General features: G+C 48.5%; 1 protein-coding gene across 1 annotated transcript in view; it reads left to right on the forward strand.

Moving 5' to 3' along the window:
* The first annotated feature begins 855 nt into the window (after positions 1-855).
* plxnb1b (plexin b1b) overlaps positions 856-20230 on the forward strand; it is a 239646-nt gene continuing 220271 nt past the window's right edge. The window contains exon 1 of the mRNA XM_078414681.1: positions 856-1137. The gene's annotated coding sequence lies outside the window, so the exon portion shown is untranslated. The remainder of the gene's footprint in view (positions 1138-20230) is intronic.

Raw genomic sequence — 20230 nt, forward strand, 5'->3', positions numbered from 1 at the left:
TCCTGAGGTAGTCAGTTTATTGAATGATAGTAGAGGCTTGAAGGGCCGAATGGCCAGGTTCGTGTTTCATTTGTTCTTATGTGTAACAGGGAAGACTCTATTTGGGAAAAATGTATCTATGGGAGGATTGTCTGTACTGTTAGTGACCTTGTTTGTATCAGGACTGTCATAGCACTGATTGTGCCTGTATCGCCATTCATTGTCTTAGTGTTGTTTGCCTATCGTTATCAGAACAAACTGAATCATTGCTGACCACGTAAGAAGTGCAAAGATATATATTTTAAATAGTTGGTATCTATTTGGAGTTTCACAATGTGGGTGTGTTTTCTTTTTGGCATGTTTGTGTAAGATAGGTGAGAGAGAGAGGGGGGGGGGAGAGAGAGAGGGAGAGAGATAGAGGGGGAGAGAGATAGAGGGGGAGAGAGTTAGAGGGGGAGAGGGGGAGAGGGGGAGAGGGGGAGAGAGAGAGAGGGGGAGAGAGAGAGAGAGGGGGAGGGGGGAGGAGAGGGAGGGAGGAGGAGGAGGAGGAGGGGGGAGGAGAGGGGGGGAGGAGAGAGGGGGGAGGGAGGGGAGGGAGAGAGGGAGGGAGAGAGGGGGGGAGGGAGGGGAGGGAGAGAGAGAGAGAGAGAGAGAGAGAGAGAGAGAGAGAAAGAGAGAGAGAGGAGGGGGGAGAGAGAGAGAGGGGGAGAGAGGGAGAGAGAGAAAAGAGAGAGAGAGAGAGAGAGAGAGAGAGAGAGAGAGAGAGAGCCCTTTTAAGTCGCTGCTCTGGGCGTGTATTGCGAGCGTGATGTCATTTGCTAGGCAGGTCTTTGGGAACCTGTGTGTGTTTGTGTGGAGTGTCCATGTGATCTCCCAGTTCAGCGATTACAATGTAAAGGGGCATCATTATGAGCCTGTGAAGCGGCAGTCTACAACACAGCATTCTCTCGTACACCGAACACAGAGAGAGAAAGACAACCAACTATCGTCTGGAGCAGGATCTTTGCACAAAGTCTTGGGAATTAAAACTTGCTGATGTACCTCGCAGAGCTGTGAGCTGTGGGATTAAACGTTGATCAGCTCCCGGCACACTTCTGAACACGCAAAAAGCAAAAAGCCTGCGTTACAATTGTTGAAGGAAACTTTCTTTCTCCCGAGGTAAGGTGATAAATTGGTTGACTGTGAATCAAAGAGCGGTGTGGCACTTTGAGAATATCTGCCCCGTCCACTTTCTTGTCCTTTTTTTGTTTACTGTGTGTGGAGAGGTTTTGCGTGATGTTCTGCACAATTTGTTGAGTTTCTTTGTTTTATCTGAGGTGAGAGAATAGTTTGTGGACAGGGGGAGGGGGTGGGAGGGGAGGGGAGGGGAGGGGGTGGGCAGGGAGGGGAGGGGAGGGGGTGGGCAGGGAGGGGAGGGGAGGGGGTGGGCAGGGAGGGAGGGGAGGGGGTGGGCAGGGAGGGGAGGGGGTGGACAGGGAGGGGTGGGCAGGGAGGGGAGGGGGTGGGCAGGGAGGGGTGGGGTGGGGAGGGGAGGGGGTGGACAGGGAGGGGTGGGCAGGGAGGGGGTGGGCAGGGAGGGGAGGGGAGGGGGTGGGCAGGGAGGGAGGGGGTGGGCAGGGAGGGAGGGGGTGGGCAGGGAGGGGAGGGGGTGGGCAGGGAGGGGTGGGGAGGGGGTGGACAGGGAGGGGTGGGCTGGGGAGGGGTGGGGAGGGGAGGGGTGGGGTGGGGAGGGGAGGGGTGGGGAGGGGAGGGGGTGGACAGGGAGGGGTGGGCAGGGAGGGGAGGGGGTGGGCAGGGAGGGGAGGGGGTGGGCAGGGAGGGGAGGGGAGGGGGTGGGCAGGGAGGGGAGGGGAGGGGGTGGGCAGGGAGGGGTGGGGTGGGAAGGGGAGGGGGTGGACAGGGAGGGGTGGGCAGGGAGGGGAGGGGGTGGGCAGGGAGGGGTGGGCAGGGAGGGGAGGGGGTGGGCAGGGAGGGGAGGGGAGGGGAGGGGGTGGGCAGGGAGGGGAGGGGAGGGGAGGGGGTGGGCAGGGAGGGGTGGAGAGGGGGTGGGGGTTGGTGGGCAGGGAGGGGTGGAGAGGGGATGAGCAGGGAGGGGTGGAGAGGGGGTGGGCAGGGAGGGGTGGAGAGGGGGTGGGCAGGGAGGGGTGGAGAGGGGGTGGGCAGGGAGGGGTGGAGAGGGGGTGGGCAGGGAGGGGAGGGGTAGGGAGACAATTCATTGCAGCTATCACCACCAGCTGTTCCCTTCTTCCCCACTGTGAGTGAGTCTCCTTTTGGGTCATTGGTGCCCAATACTCGAAAGGGGAGCAAAAGTTGTTGGGGGGTGGGGAGGGGTGGTTTGGGGTGGGGTTGGGGGAGGGGGTTGGGGTTTGTGGTGGGGAGGGGTGGGAAAAGAGAGATTTGACTGGACTCTGAAAGAAGTGCAGGACTGCAACATCGGTCAGGGAGATGCGGGTTGCAGGAGGGAGAGTTGCTTGTGTAGAGCGGGGAGGGGGGAACCCACATGAATGTTTCACGCAGAAAGGAGCCTTTCACGCCAGAAGGGGGGGGGGGGGGGGGGGTTGGGGGTTGTGTCAGCCCAGCATCCACTCCTGACTTTAGCCCGCATGAGAAAATAACTGCAGATGCTGGTACAAATCGATGGTATTTATAATCACAAAATGTTGGAGTAACTCAGCAGGTCAGGCAGCATCTCAGGAGAGAAGGGATGGGCGAGGCCTCCTGAGATGCTGCCTGACCTGCTGAGTTACTCCAGCATTTTTTGTGATTATAAATACCTGACTTTAGCCCGCTCTTTTGGAAATCCGAAACAGTTGAAAAGTCCTGGGAATGTTGGTCAGTCACTTGCCCAACATTGGTGGCTTGGGGGGGGGGGGGGGGGGGGGGGGTTGGGCTGCCTGGGGGTGAGAGAGGATTGCAGTCTGGCTTTGGACATGGAGTTGTGGATGGTTTAATCACTCACTGTGTGTCGCGTCCAGAGCCTCTTACTCTTGGTGTATCCACACGAACTGAAGCGAGCATCCCCCTTTTAAATGCTCGTGTGTATTGATCGAGGGGTGGAGTCGTTGCCAGAGTCCCTTTCCCCTCTCAAGCTTTTTGAGAGTTGAGCATTCATAGCTTTGGGATTAATGTTAAATGACATGGGGCCCCATCGTGTTTTCACAACAGCAGATTGGACATGTTGGAAGAGATAGTCAAGTCCATCTGCACCCTGCGCTACTTTCTCGCAAAACTCTTGCCGCTTTCGCTGCCAAAAGCATCTCAATTCCCCCCAGAATTCGCCCGGCGTCTCCCTGAACATCTGTTCAGTTTATTTTATTCACCACCCTCTTGCATGTGGCGTTTGGATTTAAGTTATCTGTTTGTCGTTTCTCTTCTGGAAAGAATATTTAAGGACCTGCATTAACGTGACACCCTTTTAATGTCCCTTTTCGGGATGTGTCAAGGGGGTGTTTCTGAGATCTTTTACCCTTGGCTAGGGGATTCAAGGACCAGCGGACCGCAGGTTTACAGCAAGAGGGGGGGAAATTGATACCAACTTGAGGGGCAACTTTTTAACTTGAAACGTGCTGGGTAAAAGGACCCAGCTGCCAGCGGAGGTAGTTGGGATGGGTGCTGTTACAACATTTAAGAGACATTTGGGCAACTACATGGATGGGTATAGAGGGGCATGGACGAAATGTGGGCAAAAGGGACTATCTTAGATGGTCAGCATGTTCAGCATAGGCGAGTTGGGCCGAAGAGGCTGTTTCTGAGAATGATTGTAAGTGATGTGATGCAGGAAATGTGGCGAGTCTTGCAGAGCAGCCATGTGATGTTATTTTGTTATTTGAATGTCATTGTCCATGTCCGTACTTGTCTTCAAGGGATCTATTCTTGCCCATCTCAGGTGGCTGATGGGCCGAGTGGCCTACTGTGTCGGCCGTTACAGGGCTCTGTTGTTTTGTGTTCAGCTCTAGACTAGAAACGTAGAAATATAGACACATAGAAAATAGGTGCAAGGGCAGGCCATTCGGCCCTTCCAGCTAGCAACGCCATTCAATATGATCATGGCTGATCATCCAGAATCGGTACCCCGTTCGTGCTTTCTCCCCATATCCCTTGATTCTAAGAGCTATATCTCACTCTGTCTTGAAAACATCCAGTGACTTGGCCTCCACTACCTTCTGTGGCAGAAAATTCCACAGATTCACAACTGTTTGGGTGAAAAAGTTTTTCCTCAGCTCAGTCCTAAATGGCCTACCCCATATTCTTAAAGTATGACCCCTGGTTCTGGACTCCCCTAATACTGGGAACATTCTTCCTGCATCTAGCCTGTCCAAACCATTAAAATGTTTTTATGTTTCTATAAGATCCCCTCTCATTCGTCTAAATTCCAGTGGATATAAGCCCAGTCAATCTAGAACTGGAATCCTCTGTCCCAGACTGGTGGGGCAAGCGCCCCCACCTAGTTTTGGAGTTTGTACTTTTTTTCTGATTGTGAATGTTGTAGCATGACACTTGGATACTGCTTCTTTTTAAACTTTTTGCTGTGCGTGTGGGTTTCTTTGCCACAACTCTTTCATCTTCCCAAAACGTTCTGGTCCCATTTGTTTTGGATTCGCCTTCATGCAGGCCTTTTATGACTCCTGGTATTGTTCACATGGTGACAGCCTCCTACTTCCCCTCCCTCCATTTTCCTTGCATCCATTTGGATTCTTTTTTAACATCCAAGCCTTGAGGAGATTTGCGTGCCTGAGATTGGGAGCGTTTGGAGCGTGGGGTTCGGGCTACTCATCCCCCCCACCAAGCAGTCTTGCTGAGATTGCAACAAGTTGGAAAGAGTTGCAAAAAGTTGGAGAGAGAAAGTGGTGAAATTGTATTGGGCTATGGTTTTTCAGACTCGTCCTTTTACCCCATCTGTGCCAAATGGTCTTGGTTTTCTTTCCAGGAACTGGTGCTTTGGCTGCCAGTTTCCTGCATAGCACCCTCAATTTGTGCATTGTCCCTGAAAATGGGAGCAGGTGAGTTATTTATATATCATATATCATATATCATATATATACAGCCAGAAACAGGCCTTTTCGGCCCTCCAAGTCCGTGCCGCCCAGTGATCCCCGTACATTAACACTATCCTACACCCACTAGGGACAATTTTTACATTTACCCAGCCAATTAACCTACATACCTGTACGTCTTTGGAGTGTGGGAGGAAACCAAAGATCTCGGAGAAAACCCACGCAGGTCACGGGGAGAACGTACAAACTCCTTACAGTGCAGCACCCGTAGTCAGGATCGAACCTGAGTCTCCGGCGCTGCATTCGCTGTAAAGCAGCAACTCTACCGCTGCGCTACCGTGCCGCCCTTTTGACTCCTCTTCAGTGAATACAAACCTTGTGTGGCGTGTAGGAGGGTAAGTTGGGTAGTGGTGCGGAAACGATGATCTGTTATGGTCGACCCTAGAAACAATGCACTCCAGATGCTGGTTAATACACAAAGCGCTGGAGTAACTCAGCAGGTCAGGCAGCATTTCTGGAGAGCCTGAACAGTGATGGTTTGGTTCACGACCTGAAAGGGAGTTGCTGCCTTACAGCGCCAGAGATCCGGGTTTGATCCAGACCACAGGTGCTGTCTGTACATTCTCCCTGTGACCTGCATGGGTTTTCCCTGGGTGCTCCGGTTTCTTCCCGCACGCCAAAGACGTGCAGGTTTGTAGGTTAATTCGGTTTGGTAAAATTGTAAATTATCCCGTGTGTGTGTATGTAAGATAGTGCGGGGATCGCTGGTTGGCACGGACTCGGTGGGCCGAAGGGCCTGTTTCCGCACTGAGTCTCTAAACTAAACTAAATCACTGACCCGTGTTCTCCAGAGATGCTGCCTGACCTGCTGAGTTACTCCAGCGTTTGTGTCTTGTTATGATCGACTGGAGGATGATGAACAGCTTCTCTCCTTAACCTTGGGACTCTTTGTTAAACAGCAGCACCTAACCTGACGAGCATGCTGGAATTTATCTTCATTGTCCTGGACGTGTTACAATAAAATATCAATAATGCTCCAAATGCACGACAAGTAATAGATGCGGTTTGATAGTTGTGACTTGAGCACATTTTTTCAGCCGTGTGTGTTATTCCAAGATTGAATGGCCATGTCTGATTGTCTGATTGTCTACCATGAGAACACTCCTTGGTTGGTTTGACTTGGTGTTGCTTTGAAGGTTCATGTGTCCGTACAGAGTTTGTGGCTGCCAGCAGTAGAATGTCATGACTTCTTATTGTGCTGAAAGTGAAACTGGATCATGGCCATTGAAGGGAGGGAAGCAGAGTACTGTTTTGCTGCACACCATCCTGGCTGGGCACTGTGGTCCCGGACAGCAACAGGGTTAGGTTTGGCTCTGGACTCCTGCATACATTGTTGAGGTGAGAAGGGTGCCTTGAGTCTGTGGAAATGGAACCTCAAGATGGAGTCGGAGTCATAGTCATATAGCATGGAAACAGGCCCAACTTGCCCATGCTGACCAAAATGCCCCATCTAAACAAGTCAAGCCTGCCCTTGTTTGGCCCATATCCTTCCAAACTTATCCTATCCGTGGACCAAATACTGTTGGGACTTCAATGCAAGAACTAAAGGGCAGCATCAAAATGCTTCCAACTGCATAACATTGAGTGCCTTGCTCTGTTTGTGTGTGGTAATGGACCAATACATTTTACCAAGGGGAAGAGAATTAAGAACCAGAGAACATGAATTTAAGGTGAGAGGGGAAAGATTTATTAGAAACGAGGGGCAACTTTTTCTACTCTAAGCGTACATACAACGAGCTGCCAGAGGAGGTAGCTGAGGTATATACAATAACAACATTTAAAAGACACTTGGGCAGGGAGGTGGATCGGGAAGGTTTGGAGGGACCCAGACCAAATGCAGGCAAATGGGACTAGTGTAGATGGGGCATCTTGGTTGGCATGGTGAAGTTGGGCCGAAGGGACTGTTTCTGAGCTGTGTACTTCTATGAATTACTTGTGTTCGTTAAGTCCTGCATAGAGGTGATACTGTGCCAGGATTAAAACTGTCGGGGTTTAGTAACATCCGCGACTCAGTACATCATGACTGTCTAAATGCTGAGCAGTCAGAGCTCAAGAGTTACTATGGTGGGAGAATGCAAGCTAACCAAAACATACACTTTGCAAAGATATTAACATTCCAGTATATATCTGAACACTAGGTGTTCTGTCAGGCCCAGCACAAATTGGAGGACCAGTGCTTCATATTTCGCTTGGGTAGCTTGCACTCCAGCGGTATGAACATTGACTTCTCTAACTTCAAGAAACCCTTGCTTTCCCTCTCTCTCTTCATCCCTCCCCCTTCCCAGTGTCTCCAACTACATTTTTTCTCTGTTTGCTTTGTTACTTTCTCCCAGCTAACAATGATCTATTCTACATTTTCCTTCAGCTTCATTCGCTTTGTCCTATTTTCACATCTTACGCTTCCTTATCTATGTATCTCCCTCTCCTCTGACATCAGTCTGAAGAATGGTCTCGACCTGAAACGTCACCCATTCCTTCTCTCCAGAGATGCTGCCCGTCCCGCTGAGTTACTCCAGCATTTCGTGTCCCTCTTCGGTTTAAACCAGCACCTGCAGTTCCTTTAAGTATCAGAATTAAACTATTGCAGTCTGTTAACGATATTCTCTAATTCCCCAAGGTTGTTGCAAATGCCAACATTTGAAATTATGTCGCTACATCGTGTGCTTTAAAATTCCTGTACCCTTGGCACTGTAATTTAAAGAGTTCAGTGATTTGTGGAGTGACATTAGGGCAGCACGGTGGCGCAGCGGTAGAGTTGCTGCTTTACAGCGAATGCAGCGCCGGAGACTCAGGTTCGATCCTGACTACGGGTGCTGCACTGTAAGGAGTTTGTACGTTCTCCCCGTGACCTGCGTGGGTTTTCTCCGAGATCTTCGGTTTCCTCCCACACTCCAAAGACGTACAGGTATGTAGGTTAATTGGCTGGGTAAATGTAAAAATTGTCCCTAGTGGGTGTAGGATAGTGTTAATGTGCGGGGATCGCTGGGCGGCACGGACTTGGTGGGCCGAAAAGGCCTGTTTCCGGCTGTATATATATGATATGATATGATATGATATTCATGCTACAGCCAAGGAGATTGGGAGCAGGTCTGTGATGTAATCAAAGAATCGGAGCCTTATCAGTGACTTGCTTGGTAAATCTTTGAAGTATCTTGATTTTAAAGGCTGATTCTAATCAGTTAAGATGTGGGGGATCGGTATTGAGCAGCTGTGTTACCAGATCTTGCACTGGTGAACTTCACCAGTAATCAGTCCTCATTGCTTGTTGTTAGTAGCCTTGGCGTGACGCTGAATTGTGCTGATCAGGGCTTGGCTCTAATTGCAAGTGCAATCTGTTGCCCTGCATGGCAGTCTCATCCCTCAGTATCGGAATTATCAGTGTCGGTTGCCATGAATAAATAAAATTCTGTCTGTTTAAGATCCCAAATGAGGAATATCCGTGGAATAAACTCTGCAAAGTTGAACCGTCTGGTTTATCCCTATGTGTTGGAAGGAACTGCAGGTGCTGGTTCACATTGAAGAAAGACGCAAAATACTGGAGTAACTCAGCAGGTCGGGCGGTACTTCTGGAGAAAATAAAAACGTTTTGGGTCGGGACCATTCTCCAGTCTGAGACTGTTCTCAGACTTCACCTATTCCTTTTCTGCAGAGATGCTGCCTGACCCGCTGAGTTACTCCAGCATTTTGTGTCTATCTTCAGTTCATCCTGTATCTGTGCATTGTGGATGTGGATGGCTGCATTGTGATCATGTACAGTCTTTTGGCTGACTGGGTAGCACACGACAAGTAGGCTTTTCACTGTACCTCGTCACTGTGACAATAATGAACTAAACGAAGAACTTTGATCTGCATAGAGCAATGTTGACTACCTACCTCCTTGATTCCAATGGAAGCATCTCCTGCAGGGCGTCTTAGTTGAGGGGATTCGGTAGTGCCTCAAGACAGCCGAGTACAGAATACCCGACCAAAATGCTGGAGTAACTCGGCGGGACTGGCAGCATCTCTGGACATCTTCCAGAGATGCTGCCTGGCCTGCTGAGTTACACCAGCATTTTGTGACCATCTTTGGTTTAAACCAGCATCTTCAGTTCCTTCCTACACATATCCAACCAAAATTTGGTTGCAGAAGGCTGTTGCCCTGCAATTCCTTGTGGGAGGGTAGTAGCCCTACCGACAGAGGTCGATGGCCTGAGCGGCCGGAGATCTGAGTGCATGATTTGCAAAAGGCAGAGCATTTAAGTTTATTCAGAGGAAAATTCAATGTAAAAGCAAGGAGGGTGTGCTTCCGTTATAGGACATTGGTTAAACCATTGTATCATATCATATCATATATATACAGCCGGAAACAGGCCTTTTCGGCCCTCCAAGTCCGTGCCGCCCAGCGATCCCCGCACATTAACACTATCCTACACCCACTAGGGACAAATTTTACATTTACCCAGCCAATTAACCTACATACCTGTACGTCTTTGGAGTGTGGGAGGAAACCGAAGATCTCGGAGAAAACCCACGCAGGTCACGGGGAGAACGTACAAACTCCTTACAGTGCAGCACCCGTAGTCAGGGTCGAACCCGAGTCTCCGGCGCTGCATTCGCTGTAAAGCAGCAACTCTACCGCTGCGCTACCGTGCCGCCCATAACTGTGTATAGTATTGACGTCAAGAATGTTTTATTGTCATATTGTCCTGTATTGGTGCAGAACCCTCTCCTCTCTCCCCCCCCCCACTCCCTAGGAGATAGATTTAAACTTTAAAATGTGAATAATTTTAAGAATGTAACACCAATTTCAATGAAACTTCTTCCATTAGCACCAAAGGGACGACGGTGAGTAAGGTGGGCCTAAAATTGTCGCACTATCGTGTACCGTTTTGGCTGTAGTTCAGGAACAAACAAACAAACAAACGAGTTTTAGTTATATAGATGTCCCAAACAGAACAATGAAATTCTTACTTGCAGCAGTGAAGCAGAATATGTACATATAGTACTCTGTAAACAATATAATAAACATTGTAGTCTTTAATAGCCTGATTGCTGTAGGGAAGACGCTGTTCCTGAACCAGGACATTACAGTTTCCAGGCTCCTAAATCTTCTTCCGGATGGCAGGAGTGAAATGAGTGTATGGCCAGGGTGGTGTGGGTCACTGATGATACTGGCTGCCTGATGGAGGCAGTGACTCCTGTATTCCTTTTCTGAGCAAGGACAGCAATGCTTTGGAAGCAGTTCAGAGGAGGTTTACTGTACTTATAATAATTTTTTTAAAAGACAAAATGCAGGAGTAACTCAGCGGGTCAGGCAGCATTACTGGGGGACATTGTTAGGTGGTGTTTTAGGTTGGGACCATTTTTCGGACTGATTTTAGCATGGGGGAGGGAGCTGGAAAAATAAACGTGAGGAGGGACAAAGCTGGGTAAGTGATTGCCGCCCTATACGTTTGACCACCATATTGGAGTCGTGAGTGGAGTGACCTTGCAGTATCTACTGAGGTTGCACTTGCACTATTTGTCCTCTTTGTCTCCAACCTGCCAGAGGACCATGCCAGGTGGTTCTCTCCAGTACCACCAAGAATGGGGGATTCGCGGTTGAAGTGTTTGTTGGACCAAAGTTAGTCAGAAGAAGGGTCCCGACCCGAAACGTCATCCATCCTTATTCTCCAGAGATGTTACTTGACCTGCTGAGTTACTCCAGCACTTTGTGTCCATCTTTGGTATAAACCAGCATCTGCAGTTCTTTTTTTTCTTCCACTTGTTGGGCCAAAGTTCCCGTTTCACTGCTGTACACTTCTACTGTTTGCACAAATAATTTTCCCATCAGCATTGGGCTCCATTGTTTTAATTTCCTGGTTGGTTTTTATTCTTATTTCATTATTTCTGTTTGCCACTTGATTAACAATCTAGCTGTGCTGGAAGATTGAAATGATGCTGTAATTGTGGATATTGTTTGTGGTTTGGGAGGATTTTGGGGCATTTTCTTAAACTGGGGACGAAACACCTCATCAGAGATTGACCCAGCAAATTGGACGACCCCTGCACCCCAAAGCCAGTATCTAGAGACAATCATGGTGTTTAAGAGGCTTTTGGATAGACACCTCCAAATGGAGGGACTTGGCTCACATGCAGGCAGTGGAGATAAGTTTAGATTGGCATCATGTTGGGCATGGACATTGTAGGCTGAAGAGTCTGTTCCTGTGTTGTACAGTTCTATGTTGCTTTATACTCTAGACTTTAGCGATACAGGCCCCTCGGCCCAACTAGTCTGCGCTGACCTACGACACTAGCACTAACCTACACACTCGGGGCAATTTACAGAAGCCAATTAACTTACAAATCTGTATGTCTTTGAGGTGTGGGAGGAAACTGGAGCACCTGGGAAAAAACCCCACGCAGTCACAGGGAGAACGTACAAACTCCGCACGGACAGCACCCGCAGTCAGGATGGAACCCAGGTCTCTGGCGCTGTGAGGCAGCAACTCTACTTCTGTGCCACTGTGCTGCCCCATTTTCTGTGTGACATTGTTTTGCACAGAATATTAAAATGAGTCCTCTCTTTGTAGTGAGAGCTTATTGCATTAAACAAATCAGTCTCTGGTTGAATGTTTTAATTGATTGCGGGATCAGCTTCACACTAATGATGTCCACTGGGAATGGTGGTGGTGGGGATATCCGGATCGCTGCCGTGAAAGGGCAGTGGTCATTCCGTGCATAATCCGAGCACAATTACAATAATAACGTGTCCCCAGACAAACATTGGAGCTCCTTGGTGACTGATGACTTCTTCATGAAAGAAATTATTTATTGTGCATTGCAACAGTTTAATCCACACTGATTCATGCACCCGTGGTATTTCTGGAGAAAGATAAGAAGCATTGATTCATGAAGCCATGACATCAGAATCTGTGGGGAGCGGGATGAAATGTTCCATGCGACATTATACTGGCGGCTGTATAATGAGGGTGATGGAATTCTGCACTTGTTTATCTGTTTTCTCCCCTTTCCATCTTCTGAAGACATCGTGTCCTTGCCAAGATCATGAATGATAGATCAAAGCAAGGCTAGTTGGCCAGTGTTTATTAGAGCTGCCTTCTCATGAACTCTCATGCTGCCTGTCTGCAACCAACACATTCCCCTCCTGAAGAAAGGTCTTGACCCAAAACGTCACCGATTCCTTTTCTTCAGAGATGCTGTCTGACCTGCTGAGGTACTCCAGCTTTTTACATCTATCTTTGGTGTAAACCAGCATCTGCAGTTCCCGAATTTGCAGTCTGAAGAAGGGTCTCGACCAGGAACATCACCCATTCCTTCTCCCCAGAGATGCTGCCTGTCCTGCTGAGTTACTCCAGCATTTTGTGTCTACCTTCGGTTTGCACCAGCATCTGCAAGTTCTTTCCCACACATTTGCAGCTCCTTCTTACACACACACCTGTAAGCTTGTGGGTTCCCCCAGATGCTCCAGTTTTCTCCCACATCCCAAAGACGTGTGTTGGTTGGCTGATTGACTTCTGTATAAATTACCTCAAGGGGAGGGGTAGAATCTGGGAATGGAAATGAGGAGGAATTTCGTTAGTCAGCAGGTAGTGAATCTGGAATTCATTGTCCATTCACTGTGCTCGTAAGTCATGGGAGAAGAATGGGCTATTTGACCCATAGAGTCTACTCTGCCATTCAATCATGGTTGAGCAAACTTTCTCTCTCAACCCCACTCTCCTGCCTTCTCCCTTTAACATTTGACAGGTTATTGATTAGTAAGGGTCTACTTTAAAATTGCCCGATGACTTGGACACAGCCGCCTGTGGCAGTGAATTCCACGGATTCACCACCCTCTGACTAAAGAAATTCCTCCTCATCTCCTTTCTGAAGGTACGTCCTTTAATTCTGTGGCCATGCCCACTGGTCCGAGACTCTCCCACTAGTGGGAACATCTGGTCCACACCCACTCTATCCAGGCCTTTCATGATTCTGTGAAGGCCGTCAATTAGTATTTTTAAAGCAGAGATTGATGGGTTCTTGATTGGTAAGGGTCAAAGATACTAGAGGAACAAGATGGACCACTCGACACTAAAAACCGTAGTACGTCATGGCGCCATTTTAGTAGGCAGAAACTTGCAGAAACATTTATAAAGGAAAAATAACAAATCTGTGAATTGATTGATGAGATATATTCTGCGTTTTAATGGTATCATCACACATACTGTTCCCCCCAAAACACTGATTACACTGCGAGGGCATAGCGAACGGCGGGTTTTGCCTACTAAAATGGCGGACGTTACGCTCCTTTGCGTACTACACATCAGTACACGCGATTTCAACGGAGTGGTCCATCTTGTTCCTCCAGTATCTTTGGTGCGGGTGTCAAAGGTTACGGAGAGGAGGGAGGAAAATGGGGTTAAGAGGGAAAAATAGATTGGCCAAGAGCGAATGGTGGAGAAGATTCAATGGACCGAATGGCCTAATCTGCCATGGTCTAATGGAAGGAGTTGATGGGAATGTGGGAAGAATGGGTTTCAGTGAAAATTAGTTGTGGAAATAGGATTGTACTGTGCGCTGGCCTCTTTCAATGTCATCAGGAGGTTTGGAAACTACCTGCTGCCCTCGAGTGGTTCTCCAGAGGTCCATCTCTGGGGTTACAGAGACATTCCCAAACCTAACCCATGTCAGAAGTAGTCTGAGCTACTTTATAACTTTGCCAATCTAAGAAATGCAGGAATTCTGATCTTGAAAACAGAAAATGCTGGTAACACTCAGTTAGACAGCATCTGCGGAAAGAGACAGATTTAACATTCAGGTTCAAGTCTTTAACCTGAAATGTTAGCTCTGTTTTCCTCTCAGCAGGCTTTGCAGCATCTGTGGTCCGTTTCCTGTTCTTATTTTTGGTTTTCATTTTCCTCTCGCAATGATTATCTCGAACTGTTCTGACAGAGACTGTGAAATATATAAGTCGTGACTATTTTGACAAGGAGTTAATCCCAGACCATCTGGTCTGTGTAAAAGTAGTGCTACTTCTCCCTGAGCTCACTATCTCAGTGACCTGTGGAAGCTTTTATTTCACATGTCCTCAGCTCGCGGTTATGAATAATGGGCAGTTTGTTCTTCTTTCCCCCCCCCAACTTCGCAAAACTGGACCAGCACTGGTTGTGCAGTGCAGTGCACCACCTACAAGATGCATTATAATAACTCGTCAAGACTTCTTTGACAGCATCTCCGCAAATCTGTAATCTTCACCACCTAGAAGGATCAAGGGCAACTGAGAATCGTTTCTTAGTAGGGGCAGCGCTGTGGCGTAGCGGTAGAGTTGCTGCCTTGCAGTGCCAGAGACCTGGGTTCGTTCCTGACGATGGGTGCTGTCTATATGGAGTTTGTATGTTCTCTCCGTGACCTGCGTGGGTTTTCCCCGGTTTCCTCCCACACTCCAAAGGCTTGCAGGGTTGTAGGCTAATTGGCTTGATAAAATTTGTAAATTGTCCCAAGTCTGTGTAGGATAGTGTTAATGTGTGTGGATCGCACGCCATCGCGGGTTCGATCGGTAGGTCGAAGGGCCTGTTGTGCGCTGTATCTCTAAACTGAACTCAGTTCAGTTTATTATTGTCACGTGTACAGAGGTACAGTGAAAAGTTCTTTTTGTTGCGTACCATCCAGTCAATGAAACGGCTATACATGATTACAATCAAGCTGTCCACAGTGTGCGGATACAGATAAAGGGTATATCATTTAGCAGAATGCACTGTTTGTAAATGATCCTCCAAGTTGCACACTATCCAATGATTATTCAACAATACTATATTGTCACATGTACCTCGGTTCAATGGAATGCTTTGTTTTGCATGCAACCCAGTAAAGCCATACAGCAGACCGTACCCAGGCAATAAACAAGTGTTGTCACGTTTTGGCGCCGACATGGAAATATGTGGAATCTAGGAACTGCAGATGCTGGTTCATACAAAAGGACACAAGGTGCTGGCGTACTTCAGTGGGCAGGTGACGTTTGGGGTCGGGGAGGATCCAGACCTAAAATGTCATCTCTCCGTGTCCTCCAGAGATGCTGCCTGACCCGCGGAGTCATTCCAGCACTTTGTCACGTGTACAGTGTCTATGGTCCCGGAATGGCGGGACTGTCATATGTTGAAAGACTGGAGCGACTAGGCTTGTATACACTGGAATTTAGAAGGATGAGAGGAGATCTTATCTCAACGTATAAGATTATTAAGGGGTTGGACACGTTAGAGGCAGGAAACATGTTCCCAATGTTGGTGGAGTCCAGAACAAGGGGCCACAGTTTAAGAATAAGGGGTAGGCCATTTAGAACTGAGATGAGGAAAAACTTTTTCAGTCAGAGTTGTGAATCTGTGGAATTCTCTGCCTCAGAAGGCAGTGGAGGCCAATTCTCTGAATGCATTCAAGAGAGAGCTAGATAGTGCTCTTAAGGATAGTGGAGTCAGGGGGTATGGGGAGAGGGCAGGAACGGGGTACTGATTGAGAATGATCAGCCATGATCACATTGAATGGTGGTGCTGGCTCGAAGGGCCGAATGGCCTTCTGCACATATTGTCTATTTGTGTCCTTTTAGGGAAATGTATGACCTTGGCTTCATGGTGGCCGTCTAAATCCTGTAACCCTCTACGTACTGCAACGTGGGAGGACTTTACCACAAGGACTGTACTGGGTTGCAGGTACGGCTCATGGGTGATCAAATGTTTGCCTTGATAGTTGACCTCTAATTCCATGATTATTTAAAAATAATTGCCAATGTCCTTCAGTTTAGTGCTGGTATTGGCTGAACAATAAAGAGATTCAACATATCAAACCACCCTGAGCTGGAGCTGCTCCAATGTGAAAAACGGATTGAAGGGTCGAGATAAGGAAAAATGCAGATGATGCCTTTTCTGAGGCAGAACTGGAACTGGTAGCCATAATAAATGTTAGTTAACAAGGTATCCCATGTGATATTCAGGAGAAACTTCCTTGCCCAGAGTGTGGTTAAAATGTGCAAGATAATTCAGCAAGGAATAAGTGCCTCAAATAGATGCAATTAAGGGGAAGCTGAGGTAAGTGTGCAAGAGAAAGGATTACCGGAGGGATGCCCTGATGAAGGGATGGTGGAGCAATATCGCCAGCACTGAGCACTAGAGCTAAATGGATCATTTAGTTCTGGTACAGTAAGCTTTACTTCCCACGCACAATATTTTCTGCTTGAAAAGCAATTGTGAAAGTATCTGTACAGCCTCTGGGTATTGATGCCCTGGGAGTTGCAAGAACTGGGAACCTCTCTGGATGGGTGGGTGGCCTCTGGCCATCCTCTTAAAGGTGACTGACATCACACTTATTACATCTGGTGAGCTTTACTGAAACTCCTTGATCCCTTTGGTTAAGTCCAGGTGGTGCGTGGCTAGCTCTCGGCAGCATGGCTAAGCTTTGGAGCTCCGACATGGGGTTTGTGGGTGGGGAAGGGTGCTGGCAGTGCCTTGAGTATGGCTGTTAAACCTTTTGCCTCGATGTAAAATGCTTCAGTAAGCTGTGCTGTTGCACCTTAACCCATTCTGCAGTCCCATGGGAGATCTGTTATCTGGACCAAGCGCAGGCTCGGTGATTGCTTCGCTGAACACCTCCGCTCAGTCTGCCTAAACCTACCTGATCTCTCGGTTGCTGAACACTTTAACTCCCCCTCCCATTCCCACACTGACCTTTTTGTCCTGGGCCTCCTCCATTGTCAGAATGAGGCCCAGCAAAAACATCTCGTATTTCGCTTGGGTAGCTTACACCCCAGCGGTATGACTATTGACTTCTCTAACCTCAAGTAGCCTTTGCTTTCCCTCTCTCTCCATCCCTCCCCCTTCCCATTTCTCTGACGAGTCGAACTGTCCTTGTTTACATTTCATCTCTGTTTGCTTTGTTGTTACCTTCTCCTAGCTAACAATGATCTATACATTTTCCTTGATCACCATCGCCTTTGTCTTGTCTCCACACCCTACACTTCCTTATCTCTGTATCTCCCTCTCCCCTGATTCAGTCTGAAGAAAGGGTCTCGACCCGAAAAGTCACCCATTCCTTCTATCTGGAGATGCTGCCTGTCCCGCTGAGTTACTCCAGCATTTTGTGTCTGTCTGTTTTCTTGCAGTTCTTTTTATTGATTCTTCAATGCCCGACGCATCCTCTCCCAATCTCTAAACCTCTACTTTCCAGCCCAGTTAACTGGCTGATGAATAGCGAAGGATAGGCTTGCACCACTCAATTGATGTCTCAAAGCACTTCACTGGCGCATGTGGGACCTTTTGTGAACTCTAGTTGCTAATGCAATGTCAAGAAAATCCAGCAGGCAATCTTGCACAGTGAGAGACAGAGAAGTGACTCATTTATTATCACTCCCACGCTTCGCTGAAGTTTGAAGTCAGGAGTTTGGGGAGTTTTGGCATGCCGCCGAATATTTTATCAAACCTCTACAGGTGCACTGCGGAGGCGTACTGAATGGTTGGTTGCATCATGGTCCGGTTCGGTAACTTGAATCCCATGACTGTTGGTGGCTGCAGAAAGCAGTGGACAATGCCCAGAGGACAATGGACAATGCCCAGTCCATCGTGGTTATTGAATTCCTCACCACCGGAGAGATCTACAGGAAGTGCTGCCTCAAGAAGGCAGCTCATATCATAAACACACACCACCCCAGCCATGCTCTCATTTCACTGCTACCATCGGGAAGACTGTCCAGGAGGTTGAGAACCGTGACCTCCAGGTTCAAGGATACCTATTTCCCCATCGCCTATCTGGTTCTTGAATTACACCAAACCATCCTTCCTGAAACCCTATCTCAGCACCAATTTACTATGGATTTTGTATCGGTTGTGCTGTTACTTTGGTTTGTGCTATTTATGGTCTGATTACTTAGACTTCAGTTTAGACTTAAGAGCTGCAGTGTGGAAACAGGCCCTTCGGCCCACCAAGTCCACGCTGACCAGCGATCACCCTGTACACTAGCACTAATCCTAGACACACCAGGGACAATTTACAGAAGCTAATTAAACTAAAAACCTGCACATCTTTGGAGTGTGTGAGGAAACTGGCGCACCCGGAGGAAACCCACCCGGTCACGGGGAGAACGTGCAAACTCTGTGCAGACAGCACCCTTACCCTGGATCAAACCCGGGTCTCTGGTGCTGTAAGGCAGCAACTCTGCCGCTGCGCCACCATGTCGGCAAACTAGTTATAAGCGTTATCAATAATTTACTATTGTTTATTGCATATTTGCTGTGGCGTTGTGTTGATGTGCCTGTAGAACTGAACAAATAAGAATTGTCACCGTTTGGTTCCTGGTGCATGTGACACTTAAATGCTAAGGGGTATGGGGAGAAGGCAGGAACGGGGTACTGATTGTGCATGATCAGCCATGATCACGGTGAATGGTGGTGCTGGTTCGAAGGGCCGAATGGCCAACTCCTGCACCTATTGTCTATCTTGTCTCTTGTTTCCCCGCCCTGTGGTACTTTTACACTCTTGCTTGAGACCGACTGGATGGTTGCAGCCGGACCCAGAGATTTTTCTCTCAGTGAATTGCTTTCTGGATTATTTAATTGAGTGATTTAAAAATATCCTACTGGTGACTATTTAAAATCCCTGTAGAGCGATTGAGCAATGGAAGGATTAAGGTTGGGCTGGGAGACTGGGTGAAAGGGTTTGCATTGTTGAAAGGTGTTCAACGCAGGAAGCTGCCTTTGTGGTAAACTCTGCCCGAGTGCTCTGAATATTCGGAATGCCTTGTCAAAACACGAGCGCAGATCCTTTTGTCTGGGACAGGTGCAGAATGCTTGTCAGTTTGAGCGGTCTTCGCTGTGTAGCGGGCCTGCCAGCGCACTTGACTGCAGAGTGCTGATGGGGGAGGGGTTGTGGGTGTTATGGGCAACGCAGTGGAGGGAGTGGGGTCCTGCCTGTGTCCAGCTGGTGTGAGGGCAGAGGTCAGGGGCGAAGGTTCAGTTGGCGATTTAGACAATACAATCTGGATGCATGATTATCGCCCCACACGGGAGCAGAGTTCAAGTGCTTTGGAGGCTTCCAGATATTAAGGACAGTATCAAGCCCTGTGTGTCAGGGGTGGATGTGTTGAGTTGTGTGTCTGGAGAGAGACCCCTGTATTTAAGTGAGAGAGGGGCCTGCAGGCTTCAGTGCTGGTTTGCTCCAGACACCAGGGCAGTACAGTAGCTCCAGCGGTAGAGTTGCTGCTTTACAGCACCAGAGGCCCTGGTTAGATTCTGAGGGCAGGTGTCGTCTGTGCGGAGTTTGTACGTTCTCTCTGTGACCTTGTGGGTTTTCTCCGGGTGCTCCGGTTTCCTCCCACACTCCAAAGACGTGCAGGCTTGAAGGTTAATTGGCTTTGGTAAAATTGTAAATTGTCCCCAGTGGGTAGGATAGTGTTCGTGCAGGGAGTGGTCGCTGATCAGCGTGGACTCGATGGGCTGAAGGGCCTGTTTTCACGCTGTGTCAAGTCTAAACCAGTAATTGTTCCACTGTTGCCAAGGACTGGTTCGTTCCTATTCTTTGTTCCTCATCTGTCGATTCTCTGCACATGTCAGTACACCAATTCCAATCCCAGGTGCTTTACTTTATCACATTAATTTCTTGTGTGTGACCTTGTCGAAAGCCTTAAGTTCAAAAACACGATATCCATTGGTGCTCTCCCAACAATTCTAGTGGTCGCTAACTCAGTAGATTCCAGTACAATTGTTTGAAAGACACAGAAATGGAGAGGGGCTCTTCAGCCCACAGAGTCCATGCCAACCACCGACCACCCATTCACTCTGGTTCTATATAACCCCACCTTCACATCCACTCCCTACACACTCGGGGCAATTTACAGAGTCCAATGGGTGAACAAACCCGCTCGACTTTGGGATGTGGGAGGGAACCAGAGCACCTGAAGGAAACCAACATGGTCAGAGGGATGTGCAAACTCCTCACAGACAGCACCTGTGGTCAGGGCCGAGCCCGGTTCTCAGGCACTGAGGCAGTGGATCTACCAGCTGCACGTCCTCACCGTGGAGCCTGATTTCCCATTGGTTCAGTTCACTTTCATTCCAATTTCACCGCATTGTCACTAATCTGGTTGGATGTGAATGTTAAGATCATCGATGTCTACAATTGTGCGCTGATTGCCCACTCTCTCCATCGTGTCCTGCCCACTTGGTATTTCTGAAGGTAGAAATGCTCAACACGGAAGATGC

Source organism: Rhinoraja longicauda, chromosome 17 (genome assembly GCF_053455715.1).
Source record: "Rhinoraja longicauda isolate Sanriku21f chromosome 17, sRhiLon1.1, whole genome shotgun sequence".
NCBI classification, from domain to species: Eukaryota; Metazoa; Chordata; class Chondrichthyes; order Rajiformes; family Arhynchobatidae; genus Rhinoraja; species Rhinoraja longicauda.